Source organism: Electrophorus electricus, chromosome 18, assembly GCF_041902795.1.
Source record: "Electrophorus electricus isolate QZ-2024a chromosome 18, ASM4190279v1, whole genome shotgun sequence".
NCBI classification, from domain to species: domain Eukaryota; kingdom Metazoa; phylum Chordata; class Actinopteri; order Gymnotiformes; family Gymnotidae; genus Electrophorus; species Electrophorus electricus.
In genome coordinates, this window is record NC_137514.1 from 7,857,223 (window position 1) to 7,874,987 (window position 17,765).

Sequence of the window (17,765 nt, forward strand, 5' to 3'; positions counted from 1 at the left end):
TGGTGGCATGGTTCTGATTATTAAACAGTTTCATTTGAGACCAGATGAGAGTCTATCAGGAAAAAAAAACTCAATCACAAAAGCACAAACAATCCCACAGGGACACTTTTTCTGTCTTATCAAATCTTCTCAAAATCCCCCATCTTTGTGAATGAAGAGGAATGAAGAGGAACGCCCTTTGAACAGTGAGCTCCACGCCTCCAGAGGAGTCAAATCTGCTCAACTAGTCTGATTATGCTGTTTAAATAAAGTTACATAAAACGCTGTCATTTTACAGAAATCTACAGAACCTTATGTGTGTTTCCATAGTTACTGGAACCACTCCAGAAACAACGTCAGACACAACGTCCGCTTGCCCTGTTTTAATCATAATGACACGCTGGCTGTCTTGAAGTGTGGGCATCTTCCCCTCTGGCAACTTGCAGCCGGTCTGGCAGTCACTCTTCAGCTCATCAGCCATCACAACACTCGGGTGCAAAACGTGAATTCGTTTGAAATTTCCTCCGATACTTAGAGGTAGAAGATGATGGGAAATGAAGAGAAAAGTTCCAGGAACAATGGCAAAACTGGCCAGCATGACATCAACACAGGACTTTCGCCTGTTCAGTAGTGCCCACCCCTTGTCTCCCAACTGCCCTACCTTCATTTTTTTAAATCCCTGAGGGTATTCCATCCAATATTGATGTCCTCTTCTTCTTCCAGAAGTGTCATTTTAACTTTAACAAGCTTTGAAGCCAGGGAGTTTGACACCGCTGCACGTTGTAAAGCTAAAATAAAAAACATCAACCTGTCTTCTTCAATGCATAATAACTTCAGATTGTACCCCAAAGACATATCAATAAAGATAGGAAAAGACGCTCATAAACACATGTCATATACAGTAATTGGCGGGGCTTTCAATCTTATATGTAGGGCATCTTCTACCTTTCTGGGTCGTTGAGATTCGCCTTCTCTCTAACTTTTTAGCCAGTTGCTTTTTACTCATTATTTACGTTGACATTAACATGTCCTAAATGAAAAACATTTAATCAGAGCACTTAGAAATACCACTACTGGATGTCATGGAATGTAACATCTACAAAGGAGGAGCAGCTATCTGATTTAGAAACTACACCCTGCCAGTGGGCAACACAACTGATCAGTGAGGCGTCGGCAGTCTGTTCCCATAATTCCAGTTATGCGTACAAATCCCAGTCTATCTGATTATTTGCCGGGCACTTTTCTTACCAGACACAGTCACCTCCGCAAACAATGCATGTTTCTTCTGTTATGCTTACAAAGCATAAATAGACCTTCCCATGCAAAGAGCAAATTGACTGATTTGTGTTTGTTCAACTCGCCTTTGCCCTTCCGTGCCGTAGAGTCGCCCGGCGTTAAGTGAGCTCTCTTGTTGCCCCAGATGCATTCTCAAGTCTATTGACAAATCCAAATAAATGTTTATTTGCTGGGAGCACAGCTCTTTAGAGCTGACAGCCTGGCGCATTGACTGTCAGAGCCAATGTGCAGAAGCACAGCTGCCCACAATCCTGAACTTATTGTGCACAGCAGGGCACTTCCATACAGCCAATAGCTTGACACACACACACTATGACAGTAATTTAACATATCTAATCAAATTTCCGTTCAGCTGGACGTGGACTGAATGAAATGCACATGTACACTGTTGAACGGCTGAGGGTGGTCCAGGACAACTTGGACCTGGGATGAGGTACAGGGTACGGACGGGGGCAAGGCTAGCGCCCGACGCTGGTGTATGGCCTCGGCTGCCTGGATCTGTGACAAAAGTCTCATTCCTCGCTCCGCCTTTCTGTTTTCCGCTGCTAATTTGCTGACTACTCTTTCGAAAATCTGCTGTTTCGCCAGCTGAATGAATTCAATCCCATTCCAGCCTGATTGCCTGAAAATAGCAACCAATCAAGATGCAGCCAGATTGCAATCAGATGAGGGTACTTGATTTTCTTCATCTGAATCTACTTGGAAATAGTAACAGAACAGTTGCACTAATACCTTCCTTTAGCTATCAAGCCGTAACCAGTCCGAGAGTCCGCTAAAGAACCGAAACATACGAACGACCTGTCGCGGCAGGGCTGGCTCCCTAAATCAGCTCATCTGATTGGTCCACACGAGATTACTGCATCCAGGAAGGAGCGACAGATGTTATCACTCACAAGGTCGGAAGCGCCTCTCGATATTCTCCGAGATGAAGCAATGATCAGCCTGTCTGACAGGCAGGCGTCGCAGCTTGTGGAGGCGGCACAGGGCTTTTTGTTCAAACGTGGAGATGGGCCTCGGTCGGGGATGCCGAGCGGAGCCCGGGCCGAGGACGGGCCGGCGCCGTTCCTCATTTCTCATCTGATGGTGTGCCTTAGCTGGGTTCTCATTCACAGGGCCCTCGCACCCGTCTCACGCCTGAGATTGACTTGCCACAGATGAAATAAAGGAGAATAAAATGACATTTCGTGCGCGCCAGGCCCGGCCTACTTTAGACTGCCTTCTGAAATGGAGTATATTGAAATGGAGTCGGCTTTCATCTGAAGTCGCTTTTGCACAAAGTAAATGTACTTGGTAAAAACAATAGGACAGTCAACTGTCAGCCCGATCCAATCAGCTATCAGAAACTGTAAGGTAAATGACAGTTCACAGTTAATTCCTAAGTGGCCTCCAGGCACCCAAACTGTCCTTGCCAAATCCTCTTGAAATTACCTATAGCAGTTTTTTTTTAATATACAGCCAAATCGATTGCATCCTTTCTCTCCAATGAAAAATTAATCCACGACTCAATATGTAATCTTTTGCCTTGTCTCGTCTCACCGTGCGGCATCTTCTTCCAGCGCCGTAATGACTGTCTTGCCTGAAGCAAGCACTCTTCTTCTTTCAGCAGGTTTATCACTTGACAAATGGATCAGCTAAAAAAAAAATCACCCCTCCCCCCTCATCCTCGCAGACGCACAGATATGGACACACTAGACACACTAGAACAGCCAAAGATGCCTGCCTCAAAGATCCCTGCCTCAAAGATCCTCACCTCATGCACTGTACACTGCACTGAAATTAACGAAAGCTCGTAGATGTCCTTTAACACAACAACAACCGAATCACTTTTGTAAGTCACTCTGGATAAGAGCACCTGCTAAATGCTAGAAATGTAAATGTAAATGTAAATGTCAAGCAGCTTTATCATGTCCACTGTGCCTTTTAATCATGATTACTACTTTATCATGGAGTAATTCATGCCAAGATTTTAACTAAAAGATTTTAGTTACCAAGGCTTTGCTAGCTTCAAAATGGCAGTGCAAACTGCCAAATGTCAACCCATATTTTACATATGTTCTGACATGTGTTTGATTTTAAGTATATATTTGGAATCTATGTAAATATCTTAAACTTGCACCTTTACATTGGCACCATGAGCATCTATGGCGAGAAGTCGGCATGTCTGAGAGGTAGCGAAGAGGATCATCCTCCCTGTGTGTTCCAATGCAGTTAACTCCATGTACTTTTCTGGAACTGTTTCTTCATTACCGCTGCCAAAAATGTGACAAAAGGTATAGACTAAACATTCAGAAGAACATCCTCAAACCTCGTCCTGCGGTGGTATCACAGTGGTACAGCTAAACCGCAAATGATGAATGTTGAATGATGTTACATAATTTCTCTCCCATACGCTACACAGAGCATGCCCTGTCGCACTGCTTAGACACATGCCAATAAGTTGAAGTCCACTACAGGCTACAGGTTCGATTATTTTTGATGGACCATATTCTCAACCCCGCAGTGACACTAACATGCTAGCGGCAGGGTAGTGGGTGTTGCACTGATGGGACTGTATCAGGCAGCGTTGCTGGGAGTTGTGCACATCAGCTGAGAGTGGACTGCCATCCGAAAATATGCAGCCACTGTCTGTCCTGTCAGAAACTGACCACTGATAAAGAGGATGGCTAGCAAATTCTCTATGCCAACAGTCGGGCTGCAGCCTCCGATTGTAACCAAGGGCTCTGGAATAAATAGACATTTCTAATCATGTGGGCAGTGGGTGTATGAGCTCCATGTATTTTAAAAATATATCAAAACATATTTAGAAAAATATATTGAAATATGTTTTTTGTTTTTTTTGTTTTTTCCCATATGGGCATGTAAGACTGTGAGCTAAAAATGATCACCACTCATCAGTTCTCAGTCAGACTAGTTCCTAAATAAAATGGCGTGAAATAGCTGTAGTGATTGTGACAATACACACCATGTGTCACCGGGAAATCAGTGTCGTCAGCGCAACAAGTCAGGAGCGAAGAGCATGTACGAGGAGAAGGGAGACGCGACACAGGGGAGATGTCTTTCTAACAATCTTCACCGCGTCAAGACACCGGGCCCACAAGGACGAGTGTGGCGAATCCTTCCGAAGTCACGGGGTTGCGGAGCAGCAGCGGCACAGGTGCATGTGTCACGGGGCCTTATTCTGATCCGGCGCGATGCGAGAGGGAGAGAAAGAGGAGAGGAACTCCGCCTCTGGTGACAAATCTCCGAAGGTGACTTGTGCTCTGACGATTTCCGAACTCCTCTCTGCTACAGATGTGTAAAGAGGGGGAGAGCACATATAGAACAGGGGGAGGGAGGAAAAAGGCACAATATAATGAGCACGTCTGCTGACTGTGACAGGTGCCTGGCTGTATGCAAAGTGTGTGTGTGTGTGTGTGTGTGTGTGTGTGTGTGGGTGTCAGCTCTGTTTGTCTCTGTCATTATTTCCAAGCTGTCATTCAGTATATGGCCAAAGGGAAGGGAGACTAGGCTTTGCCTCGAGGGAATCTGCCAAGGTTGGTGTGTGTGTGTGTGTGTGTGTGTGTGTGTGTGTGTGTGTGTGTGTGTGTGCATATACATTTGTTCAACACTTCACTCAATCCTCAAACACTACAAAGTTCACCTGAAGGTTAGCAGAAGTCAAAAGGTGAAGCAGAGGCACTGACAAGCCTGGATGGTTTATTGTTTCCTTATTATACTACCAAGCCCATTTCAAACCTGCCCCATATCACCCTCGCCGATAACTGTAATTACAAGCAAATCGCACACCTGATTTAATTGGCTGAACATCACAGCTTCTGGTGTGTTCGTTTCATTTGCATATTTCCCAGCACTCTTGTCAGCCTGTCAGAAATTGTTTCCCCTCAATATAAATAGCTCCTTGTGTTATGCCAGTGATCAACTTAACTCAAGGTGCTGCCAAGACTCGCAACACCCCAGCCAGGTCCTGGTAATGATGTTTCTCTCAGAGCCACTTGAATTTAAAATGACTTAATGACTGCAGTGCAGTTTCATGCCTGCTATGCACACAGGTGGCCCCCCGCCACACACACGCTCACACACACAGACACACACGTATACAGATGTGAGAAAAAACTTTTGCGTTCTCATGGCATTATTTAGATTTTGGTATAAATGTCTCAAACAGTGTCTGAGTATTAATAATAAACAATGATAAGTTATATTAATAAAATCTACATAATGAAATAATTTGCTAAACAAACAAATCACAAATTTAGACTGCCATACCTTTAATGCGGTTTTAACAATCAAGTGTCGAAAAGTGTGGGAATTTCTGGCGTCCACGGGGATTTGGGCCAGACCTACAGAGAAGCACTACTTATAGTTATTACAGAGAGAAGTGGAGCTCAAAGCAGCAGACTCCGGGCTGTCAGTAAAATAGCCCTGTTCCCGCACCATTGGCCACTGGAGTCATCTGTTCCAATAATGTTGATTGTGGTCACGTAAATGAAAATCAGATCACATTTTGGAAAACCGTTCATGCAGAAATTTAGATAATTACAAATGGTTTGTATTTTTTTTTTCTTGCAGCTGTACAATTTTATTGTACACACAATTTTTCTTACTTTACGGATTTATTGACCTTCCTTCCACCGAATCAGTGTGGAGAATAGAGGCTGCATGCATATTGTCTTAACGTCAGCTGTATCTGCGTCAACCTTAGAGCCATTCTCTTGTCATTGGCTGTCTGTCTTAACCAGATATCCCTGTTTTCCAGGCATGAACTCGGAGCCTTATCCACAAAGGGTGCCGCTGGTTTCCTCTTCAAACAGATAAGAACAATCATTCCTCGCTAACGCACATTTTAGGGCCATACTCAAAGTTCAAATGGGGTTGAATAAGTGGGCCCGTGTGATTTTTAGCGCTGGCTGAAGTTGCTGTCTGCCACCGATCACACCTGTTGACCGTGTGATAATAAGACGTGATGGAGAGGAGGGCTGACTAAATCAGCACCATGGACAGCCCCCCTCGCTGAAGGAGTTTTCATTTCCTCCTCAGCTCTTGAATCATGCATAGCTCGGCCTGGCACGTCCATGCCAATGAAGTACACGGTCCAGCTAATAAAACCTGATGGAAAGCATAGTTTGCAACCTTTTGTTCCCTGCAAAGCCCTGAAGACCAGCATGGCTGTACATTGAGTTTATTGTTTCGGAGATTTATCTAGGTTTTTGTAGGAATAAACAGTCGCACTGTCGGGGTGTGCTCACGGCCAGTGAAAACTGCAACTCGGTAAGGTTCTTGGTATTACAATTGTTGGTGACTCTGTGCTGTGCAATTAAAGATAATTGAAAACAATTTCATTAAGGTATGGCTTGAAAAATAATGAATGCGTCCTTTGAGGCCTGGCTTCAGACATTTCCATTGTGTTAGGCTGATTGTTTTTTAAGACTTTGACCAAAACAGACATCGAAACTGATCTGATACAATTTAAAAATTCACACAATGAAAATAAAAGCCTTTTGAATGTAGAATAAATACATTTAATGATCTCAATATAAAGCTTAAGGCTACCATATGAACTAGGTTATATTAATAGTTGTCAAGGTTACATCTGAAGCAAAATCGCTCCCTCACCATGTGAATGCATTTTTTGTAACAAACAAGGTTGAATTACACTCTAATAGTGCTAGGAATCAACAACCCTGAGAACAACCTTGGATAACCATCAATAAATTACAACCCCCTTAGCGACCAAAAAGAGTAATTCAATCAGAGCAAAGTCACCTAAGCACAATAATATTGTGTAGAGTAATAAGCGCTAAAATGATGAGCGTGGAGTGGGCTGCTGGACTGGTGTGAGAGTGATGGCCGAGTATTCGATAGGGAGTAAGCACTTACCCAGGGGCAAAGTAACATTTATTACACCCCACCTACACCACACCATCAGCAACACCACACACAATCATAACAATTCACTACACTAGTCTAAGAATGACACAATTTGTTACCTCTCCCCGAACAATATGCAAGCAATGTGCCTTATATATATATATATATATATATATATATATATATATATATATATATATATATATATATATATATATATATATATATGTATGTGTGCGTGTGCGTGTGTGTGTATGTGTGTGTGTGAGTGTGTGTGAGTGTGTGTGTGAGAGTGTGTGAGTGTGTGTGTGTGTGTGTGTGTGTGAGTGTGTGTGTGTATGCGTGAGTGTGTGTGTGTATGTGTGTGTGTGTGAATGTGTGTGTGTGTGAGTGTGTGTGTGTGTGTGTGTGTGTGTGTGTGTGTGTGTGTGTGTGTGTGTGTGTGTGTGTGTGTGTGCATGTATGTCCTCTACCAGAGGCTGGGCGGTTAAGGGTCCCGTGTAGTATCACTTTTCTGGACGGAGATCTTAGAGATGGTGCCATTGTCACAGTGTTTGACATTGCCTCTGTTTATAGCCAAGCCCCTCTGTTATGTGTTACACCTGCCTCTTGTTACCCCGCTTGTTACTATATGCATTTGCGTGTCTGTGTGTGTGTGTGTGTGTGTGTGTGTGTGTGTGTGTGTGTGTGCGTGTGTGTATGTGTGTGTGCGTGCGTGCATGTGTGTGTGTGCGTGTGTGTGTGTGTGTGCGTGTGTGTGCGTGTGTGTGTGTGTGTGTGTGCGTGCGTGCATGTGTGTGTGTGTGTGTGCATGTGTGCGTGTTTGTGTGCGAGTGTGTGTGTGTGTGTGTGTGTGTGTGTGTGCGAGTGTGTGTGTGTGTGTGTGTGTATGTGTGTGTGTGGTACGGCCCTGAATTACCCACTGCTTTCTTTTGCCATCGTGCATGCGGTACTCTAGCCTACATCATTAACGTTGTCCCACTAGCTGCAGGTAAATAATGCTTTTACACACTTGCTTTGTAAGCCTCCAAACTAAGCTGTTGGTTATACTCTTTTATATTTCATGTACTTTTAGCCAGTTTTGCCATATAAAGTAATGTGTCATGTGTTACCACTCTACTGCTAATTGTGTTAATGATGTGGTTAAGAGGTTAAAAATAGCCATAAAATTAGAGATGCCATAATATAAATCACTTTATCACATAACATAAACACATAGCCACCGCTGTCTGTGGTGTGCGTGCATGTGTGCATGTTTTTGTGAACGGGTGTGTTTTCAGCAGTGTGTGTCTGCGTGCATATGTGTGTGTGTGTGTGTGTGTGTGTGTGTGTGTGTGTGTGTGTGTGTGTGTGTGTGTGTGTTTATGCACGCACGCATGTGTGCATCCAGTGTCTCTGTGAGCTCATTTCACCTCTAATGACATGGAAAATGAAAGTCCCACAAAAAAGGTGCAGTACATCCAGGCCGTCACCTGCACCTTGTCTCTCTGCCAGTGTCAATCCGTCAGCGCTTGGAGACAGGCGAGGGGCGAGGATCCACCATGATCATACATCACTCCACATCATTTACCCATAATACCCTTCCTCCTGTCATCGCAACAATGAGCTACTGTATCTGATGGAACCTGTGTAGTCGATGTTACAGATTATGTGGGTCTGTCACACTCCAGTGGTGGTGGAAGTAAAAAACACTGAAACAGCACAAATACTGCCGTTGAATGTTTTGATGATTAAAAAGACATGAAACCGACCGGGACCTTGTATCAACTTTTGGATTGGATCTATTATTGTTTATCTAAAATCAAGGGCATTGATTGGACCACAGGATAACAAAACATGATTGTTTGCGGGTAATTAATCAAAAAAGTAGTTTTCCCAAATCCCCGTCGCACAGAGATAAATAGTGGAACCAGATTCCGTCCTAATTAAACATCTATTGTGTGTCAGTGAAAGAGGCCAATTTAATTTGACAAACAGAAAGAAAATTAGACAGGTTCTGATGCATAACAAAATATCTAACTTGTTTTAATGCAGGTGCTTTAAAAAAGCAGAGTGATTGTATCAGTTTAATGGGTTGCCACAGCAGCAGTGTGTGTGCTAATGAAGGATTCAGCTACGAGTTTGGATGGGTTTTTTTCTTTTTGAGAAAAATCTGGGATTCACTCAGGCTGAAGTGAAAAGTTCTCAGTAGTAGCTGCTAGGCGACTGCAGTCCTAATTTGGGCTTCCTTGCACATTAAGATTCTCGGGGCTACACAAGGAGAGTGGCCACAACTCTTTCACCAACGCACCTGCGGGGAACCAGCTCAGAGAGTTGGCTGAACTTTGGGCAAGACTGTACCATCACTCACACTTCCCATGTGCCGATTCTTTCATGGAAAGCAATCAGCCTTGTATTTTATAGAACAAATGGGACTGACGCAAATACCCAAACGATCACGTGTCATTATGCCTCTCTGGTGTGAAGCGCAGCATCGAGGGGATGCGGTGCGAGTGACCGAGTGCAAAGAGACTTCGTGTCCCCACTTTGTTCCAGACGGGGTCAGAGTGAGGACCCAGGGCCATAAGAGAGATTAATGACATGGGCTGGTGCACCAGCCCCAGAGTCACCAACTGCAAATCAACGGCAACTCTCACTTTCTCCCTCTCTCTCTCTCAAATTTTACAAATTGACAGACCGACTGAGGCTTCAGATACACAAACGTACCCCGTGGACTCACCAAGATGGATTCCTTTCAGGGAGAGAGGGTGTCTGAGGAAGGATGGAGAGGTAGAAAGAGGGAGCGAAACGAGAGAGAGAGACAGAGAGGGGGAAGGAGAGAGAGAGAGAGCATGTCCAGTATCATAAAAGGAAAAAAGGAAGAAAAAAAAAAAGTTAAATTGGTCCAAAACTGAGGACAGTGGGAAAGAAAAAAGCGAAAGAGAGGAATCTCATATGAATGTCACAGATGACTGATAGGAGGTAATGATTGCCTGAGCTCTCACACTCCCCAGCTCTCACACTCGGGTTTGATAGATGAGGCCTCTGCTTCTTACCGCTCATCTCGCTCTCTTAGATCAGCTCAACCACACTCAATAGACTGCTCCTTATTCCTCTCTTACCTCTACTATGGAGCTGATTTTATTCTCTCATAATGAACAAATGTGGGTACTCCAGTGGATTCACAAACCCCAGTGGACCTGACTCGTCTTCAAATGAGTTACATTGCTGCATTCAAATGAGGTACACTCGAAGAAGAATTCTGCAAATTGCTCTGCAAATAGTTCTGCAAACATATTTGAAGCAAATGCTGCAAGTCTGCTTTTAGTCTAACAAATTATTTAATTAGCAACAAAAGGCAAAACCAGCAAAATGTTTGACTATATGAGTGCATAGGTTATATGAGTGCTGGGGTTATGAAAGAATTTGGGCTTTATGCGTGCACTGCTGTATCAGAGTCAAAAGCTGAATACTTCTACATTATAATTTTCCATAATTTCCTCCGTAAGTGCAGAGAAGGTGTGTCAGATGGCAGTAAGGTTGCAGAGTGTTCAAAAGACACACACACACACAGACCCATGTGCGCACACACACACAAATACACTCACACACGGACACACAGACACACACACACACACACACACATTCACCACTGAGAATCTCAACACTGACAGTGGTACACCACTTTACTCTACAAACATGAAGACCTACAAAACAGCTTAAACAGGACTGCTATAATGACGACCTTCCAATATCTGGGAACACCAGGGCAGAATCACTCAAGATCATTTCTATGGCACTTTTGGCATTTGACATATGAAAGTGTGTGCTGGTGTGTGCTAGAAGCTGAGAGATGTGCAGTACACTCATTCACTCAAAGGCCCAAAAGGTGTCATTCACCAGAGCAGGGTCTGGAGTGGAGTCACCCCTGCACCCCTGCAGTATTACATGCTCTGTTCAAGTGCGCACTCTCGTTTAAGCACACACTCCCATTCAAGTGCATGCTATTGCTTCAGGTGTGCATTCTCGCTCAAGCACACGCACTCGTTTAAGTGTGCACTCTCATTCAAATGTGCACTCTCGTTCAAGTGTGCACTCTCATTCAAGCGTGCATTCTCGTTTAAGTGCACGCTCCCGTTCAAATGCACGCTCTCGGTTCAAGTGTGCACTCTCGTTCAAATGTGTGCTCTCATTCAAGTGTGCACTCTCATTCAAGTGTGCATTCTTATTCAAGTGCACACTCTCATTTAAGTGTGTACTCTCGTTCAAGCACATGCTCTCGTTCAAGCGTGAGCTCTCGCTCAAGTGTGCACTCTCATTCAAGCGCACTCTTTCGTTCAAGTGTGCACTCTCATTCAAGCACATGCTCTCATTCAAGCGTACACTCTCGTTCAAGTGCGCGCTCTTATTCAAGTGCACGCTCTCATTTAAGTGCACGCTCTCGTTCAAGCGCACGCTCTCGTTTAAGTGCACGCTCTCGTTCATGTTCATGCTGTCACTGAACTCACACTCCATTCAAATGTGTGCTTCCATTCAGCCCGTGCTCAACTCAAGTGTGCACTCCGTTCATGTGTGCCCTTCTGCTCTGGGTCACTGCTGCTTAATTTTGGGTCACAGGGTACAAACTTTACCACCAGAGTCACCACGAATGGCGACGACTTGCCATCTCCTCGGACGACCCCACTCTCCCGAGCTTCCAGATCCGCTTCAGTAATTTGCTGTGCTCAGGAGGCGAGCACAACAAATTACCGAAAGCTCTGTCAGCTCCCTCTAAATGTCTTATTTATGTTGTTCAAAAGGCATTTCCTGCCTTTCACACCCTCCGCACATGGCCAACCCATGACGTCCTAGAAGGGAATTTGTCACTTTGGCTTTTTGTTATTTTGCCAAGGGGTCGCGGGACATGAGGAGGCCAGAGTGACGGGGAGGGAGCGTGTTGGGGTGGGGGGTGTTTGGGGGGTGAGAGACCATTCTCAGGCCTGGCGAGGTTCCGGTGTCCTTGAGGCTGAATTCATACCGGCAAAGAATGTGAGGGAGCAGTTTGACGTGGATGAATATGGACGGCGGCACGTCCGCTAGGTGGCCTCGAAGGCGTGGCGACACCCATCAATCACTCGGGCCGCCTCAGCGCGCCGGCGGAATGTGGCGAGTATCGGAAGAGGTCCGAGGGAAAGTGGAACTCTAAATATAGAGTCCGGTGATTTTGACGCAATTTTTTACGCCAGTTAAATGCGCTTTGACAAGAGGAGAAATGGGTTTGTAAGCGAAGGGGTGTGCGACCTTCCGGGGAAGTTTCTAAACCATTACTATCCTCCTGCCTTTGGCTCATGCCAGTCACAACTTGTTCCCGACGAAGAGCACGAGTTCATTTATCACACTTTCCAAGCCTCATTTAGGTAGGCCAAGGATAGCATGACAGTGGGAGAGAAAAGAGATTCATTTACTGTATTTGAATGAGTACAGGGGCACACACACACGCTCACTTAAAGTCTACATTTCTAACCTGTCAAGGACTGGGCGAGGTGTTGGAAGGTCACGCATTAAATTCACCAGCAGAAATTGATGTATGCATTTATGTATTTATGTATGTAAGAGCTCTTATACCTCACTGATTATTTTTAGGCACAGAGTACAAAATTCGACTCGGCAGTTTTGAACGGGAAGACAAGGGAGCAGCCAGACACAAACAAGCCAGGATGGGGTTTCATTAGCTCATAAACAGCATCATCAATATGTAGACACAGACTTTGCATGAAGAGTCCTAAAAGCACGCCCCCTATCACAGCTTTATGCTGACCTCTCGGATTTTAGAAGCTAGGCTAATTTTAGCTTCCTCATTTAGCAGTTTTCTCACATTCCATCTCTTGAATAATTCTTTCCTTTCACAGCTCTGTTTGCTTCATTGTTTTCCCAAAATATAGCTGGCGTAGCCGCGACCGAATTTGCAGAGCTACTGTTTGCTCCTCTACTGGAAATTATTGGATTGAATTAAAAGGTCCCAGGCGTGTGTCAACACACACTGCCCACAAACACGTCCACGGCTGTTCAGAGCGATTTGTGTGGTGGTGTACCCACACATGCGCACACACTTATACAAACACACACACACAATCCATCAGCTGGGGGTGAGTGAGGGGAGCAGGCATTAGCATAGTACTCTTGTCACGCCATGTCCTGTCTGCCAACTGCTTTAGACTATCCCCTCTCTCTCACTTACACACACACACACACACACACACACACACACACACACACACACACACACACACACACACATACACGCACACACACACATACACGCACACACACACACACGCACGCACAAACACGCACTCTGAAATACCTTGTTTACTTCTCTTTGTCTCCAAGGCACAGTGAAACTTAATTCCATTTAAGGCCCTTCCTTCTTTTCTAACCTGGCATACAGCATGCAGATGAGCTTTAACCACACACACGCAGAGCCACATGCGCAAATATGCGCTCTCTTAAGACCTTAAGAAGAAGTCCTGTGATAAAGCCATCACCCCATAATCGCTCATGTCTTACAGGATACGTCACCACAAGGGCAGTGTTCGCACGCTGAACATAACGAACACTCTGCGAGCCAAGCCATAATAAGATCGCCCAGCGCTCAAAGCAGGCGCAGCTGTAGCTGGGTACAAACACAGAATGAGGGGATGGGGTTACTAAAATACTAAAGCCTGAAATGGGTCAGTTTCACTGCTTCTGTAAGTATGCTCTAAAATCTAAAGTCCAGTGGGTGCCTTTTAAAAAGTATCCTCTTTACCTCTAGTGATTGCCAAAAAATGAATTCAATTGAATTGTGACTGTGTCTCCGTTGGCAGTGTAAATCCCTCATCTTCCCACCTCTGTCTTCATATGTAGGCTCCCACAAACCTCTGCCGTATTGGAGCAGGTCCCATAACAGTTAGCATGAAGGCGGAGTAGGGGACAATAAAACTCTCCAATGGTGAGCTGAGATCGATGCTGGCTTGTGTACCTCAGTTTCCAATTTCATATTCCACTATGAGAGGTGATAGTAAATCACCATACTGTTTATGTTCCAGGTAAGTATAGGACAAACCCTAATTCAAACAGGCTACTGTCATATATACTACAGCTGGGTGGTAGTACCGATCTCTTGATTCAGTTAGATTTCGGTTTACAAGGTCCTAATTTGATTTGAAATCGATTCAATTTCGATTACATTGGAAATTAAATGTTAATTACAATACCAGTTGATTTTCTGAGTATTACAGATAGAACAGTAATGACAGTAATGAAATGAAACAGTAATGACTAGCCCATGCTATTACATATGTGAAAGCTAAGTGCTTTTGAAGTTATAGGAGGAGGAATCAGTTTATGTTAGAAAAAATATAACTTTAAACCATAACATTCATTCGTAATCCTCCGACCCCTCCACAGTAACTGCTTACATTCAAGAGACTTCCTCTTCTGAGTCATCCGCTGGCGAGAGGCGATTGGCTGAGGTGTTACCAATGACTGGGGGTGTTTGTTTTTTTTTTTTTGTGTGTGTGTGTGTGTGTGTGTGTGTGTGTGTGTGTGTGTGTGTGTGTGTGTGTGTGTGTGTGTGTGTGTGTGTGTGTGTGTGCATACGGGTGGGGGGGTCCACCAGCTGCTTGAGACAGAGCGAGAGAGAGAAAGCGGCCAGGAAAACGACACGAACGCGTAACACGCAGTGTTTGCATTGAGTTTCCTAACTTTATCGCTGCCATAGCAACAACTGGCAACGCAAACAGATATGTCATTTATGTCCATTAGTGTTAAAATGCCTTGCCACTGGAAACTGCAAATCCTTTGTTCTGATCCAAAGATGGTCAACAAAACTATCAGCAAGTCTTCTCCTGGTCTCTCCAGGGTAAAGCAGATTACATCTCTTGCGCATAATACAGTAGACAGCTTCTGCAGTAATGCATGAGGAGGAATGGTCCTTTCATGTTACTTATTTAAGTGGCTGTAAATTTATGGCAATCAATTTATATGCAGTACATCTAAAGCAATTGAAGGATACAGTTCCTCAGTTATGGTCACGTATCTCAGTCAATGCATGCAATGCATGTCCTTGGTGTTTTTGTTTCCTCTGTAGGAGATGGAAGTGGAAGATCCTTAAAAAGGATGTGGCCTCTGCACCATGGTGAAGGATTATGAAGTGTTTAAGCATAATACTGGTCAGATGATAAGTACGCACCAAAGGTATTCTTTATCTTCACAGTAGGTTGTTTGCAGGTTACTATGTCCATTCTCTGAAAAGGTAAAGCACAAGAAAAGGCATCAATTATGATTCCTTAGGAAATACACAGTTCTGAAAAGATTCATACATTTGCATTTGCAAATTAACACTGAGTAGTTGTTACTAAGACTGAGTAGTTGATACTAAGGGGTGTTTTTTTTTTTTTTTTTGCAAGCCTCAGAATGTGAAAAGTTGGACTGCAAATAAGAATGGGAGTCTGTAGGTTTATAAAAGATAATAGTATTTAAACAAGAATTTCCAGACCGAAATCTTCATTAGAGATGACCATGTAAAAAGTAAAAACTGTGAAAAAAAATTAGGAAGTTAGCAGGTAGCATTTGTTGTTTCATGCGTTCAATGATTTATAGAAAGTGTGAAGAGTCTTTAGCATATATCGGTTTGGACCGAACAATATCATTTCTTAATTTCTGTTGGGCAGGAACAAGCAGATACTGTAGAATATCCAGGATTGTTTATATATATATATATATATATATATATATATATATATATATATATATATATATATATATATATATATATATATATATATATATATATGCACTCACTGCCCACTTTATTAGATACACTTGTTCAACTGCTCGTTATGGCAAAAATCAGGGAATCACCTGGCAGCCATCAATGCATGTAGGCATGTAAACATGGTCAAGGCGACCTGCTGAAGTTCAGACTGAGCATCAGAATGGGGAAAGAAGGAGATTTCAGTGACTTTGAATGTGGCCACATGGTTGCTGGTGCAGGACGGGCTGGTCTGAGTATTTCAGAAACTGCAGATATCCAGTGAGCAGCAGTTTTCTGGGTGAAAGTGCCTTGTTGATGCCAGAGCAGAATGGCCAGATTGGTTTGAGCTAATAGAAAGGCAACAGTAACTCAAATAATCAATTGTTACAACTGTGGTATGCAGAAGAGCACCTCTGAACACACAACACATTGAACCTTGAAGCCTCCACAGTCACCAGATCTCAATCCAACACAACATCTTTGGGATTTGCCGGAACTGGAAATTTGCATCATGGACATACAGCCAACAAATCTACAGCAACTGTGTGCTGCCATGATATCAATATGGACTAAAATCTCTGAGGAATGTTTCCCGCATCTTGTTGAATCTATGCAATGAAAAATTAAGGCAGTTCTGAAGGCAAATGGGGTCCAACCCAGTACTTGCAAGATGTACCTGTAACAAACACAGATCCTCCCACTGCACGTGGCAGGCCAAACCACGTGACTCGCAGAGGTGAGCGTTCCATGACAGTATCTATCTATCTATCTATCTATCTATCTATCTATCTATCTATCTATCTATCTAGAGTCTGTGGATATTGGATTAACAAAGAAAAAATCAATTATACAGAAAATCAATATTTTATCCAGGCCTAGTGCATACAGTATTCCCGTATATACATACACTAATGTGCTCTAATGCATTAGCATTTACAAAGTGCCGCTAATGATAGCCCTGATGTCACATGTTCCTTTTTACTGTCTCCCCCAGTTTCCAGACATGGTAGAAGTTCAGCAACAGCAGAGCAAAAGCATCCCAAAAAGCTAAAACACACCCATTTTAGCATTTAGTTGACACTTTTATCCAAAGTAACTTACAATTATGACTGAGTATAACTTGAGCAACTGAGAGTAAAGGGTCTTGCTCAGGGGTGCAACAGTGGCAACCAGGCAGTGGCGGGGCTTGAACCAGCAACCTTCAGAGTATAAGGCAAGTAGCTTAATCCCCAAGCTAGCACCCCCCATCGCTCAACTCTCAATTCATGACTGCAAGTATGTGAAGCTTTACACTGTGTTATACACTTGCAGTGAAGTTGGAAGTTGGAGCAAATGGAATAGGACAATTCAGCACGGCAACTGTCAAGACATAAAGGTGCTGAATAGACTACTTTGTTCTTTGTGTTGTTTTTTCTTCTTTTGTATAAAAGAAGGTGATTTTAAAAAGACGGTGTGCGACAGCCTGTTGTGAAATATGCCCTTTGTTCTATCCCACAGTTTAGCAGCTGTTAGCACACTTTACTAGACCATAGAGGGCTTCCCTTGTGCAAACCCTCTAAAACCTTTAGAAGAAACATTATTAGTCATATATAAGCACGTGTAGTGCATGCAGTGCTCCAACAGTAAGGAGTATAAACAAACCCCCATACACATGCGCGCGTACACACACACACACACACACACACACACACACACACACACACACACACACTAAAAGTGCAAACTTTGTGATAAATCACTCCTGAGATACACCCCTTCATAAATCCTTCATTAGTAATTCTCTTGCTCGCACTCTCTCTCCCTGCAATGAATAATGGTCTCCTGAGCGAAACCTATATCAGATTGCAACAATATTAATGTTTCAACA

At 43.7% G+C, this 17,765-nt stretch overlaps 2 long non-coding RNA genes across 3 annotated transcripts; one reads left to right on the plus strand and one right to left on the minus strand.

The window, feature by feature from the left end:
* Nucleotides 1-3,360: 3,360 nt before the first annotated feature.
* On the minus strand, nucleotides 3,361-13,747 carry LOC145651922 (uncharacterized). The gene is made up of 3 exons (XR_014118019.1): nucleotides 13,466-13,747; nucleotides 4,238-4,560; nucleotides 3,361-3,524 (listed from the first exon to the last, which is right to left on the minus strand). It is a non-coding gene; the product is annotated as an uncharacterized LOC145651922 (long non-coding RNA).
* LOC145651921 (uncharacterized) lies at nucleotides 13,736-17,557 on the plus strand. Of its 2 annotated transcripts, XR_014118018.1 has the most exons (5): nucleotides 13,736-13,850; nucleotides 14,008-14,092; nucleotides 15,233-15,339; nucleotides 16,302-16,634; nucleotides 16,893-17,557. It is a non-coding gene; the product is annotated as an uncharacterized LOC145651921 (long non-coding RNA). The 2 variants fall into 2 exon arrangements; XR_014118017.1 differs by lacking the exons at nucleotides 13,736-13,850; nucleotides 14,008-14,092 and adding an exon at nucleotides 14,751-15,004.
* Nucleotides 17,558-17,765: the final 208 nt, after the last annotated feature.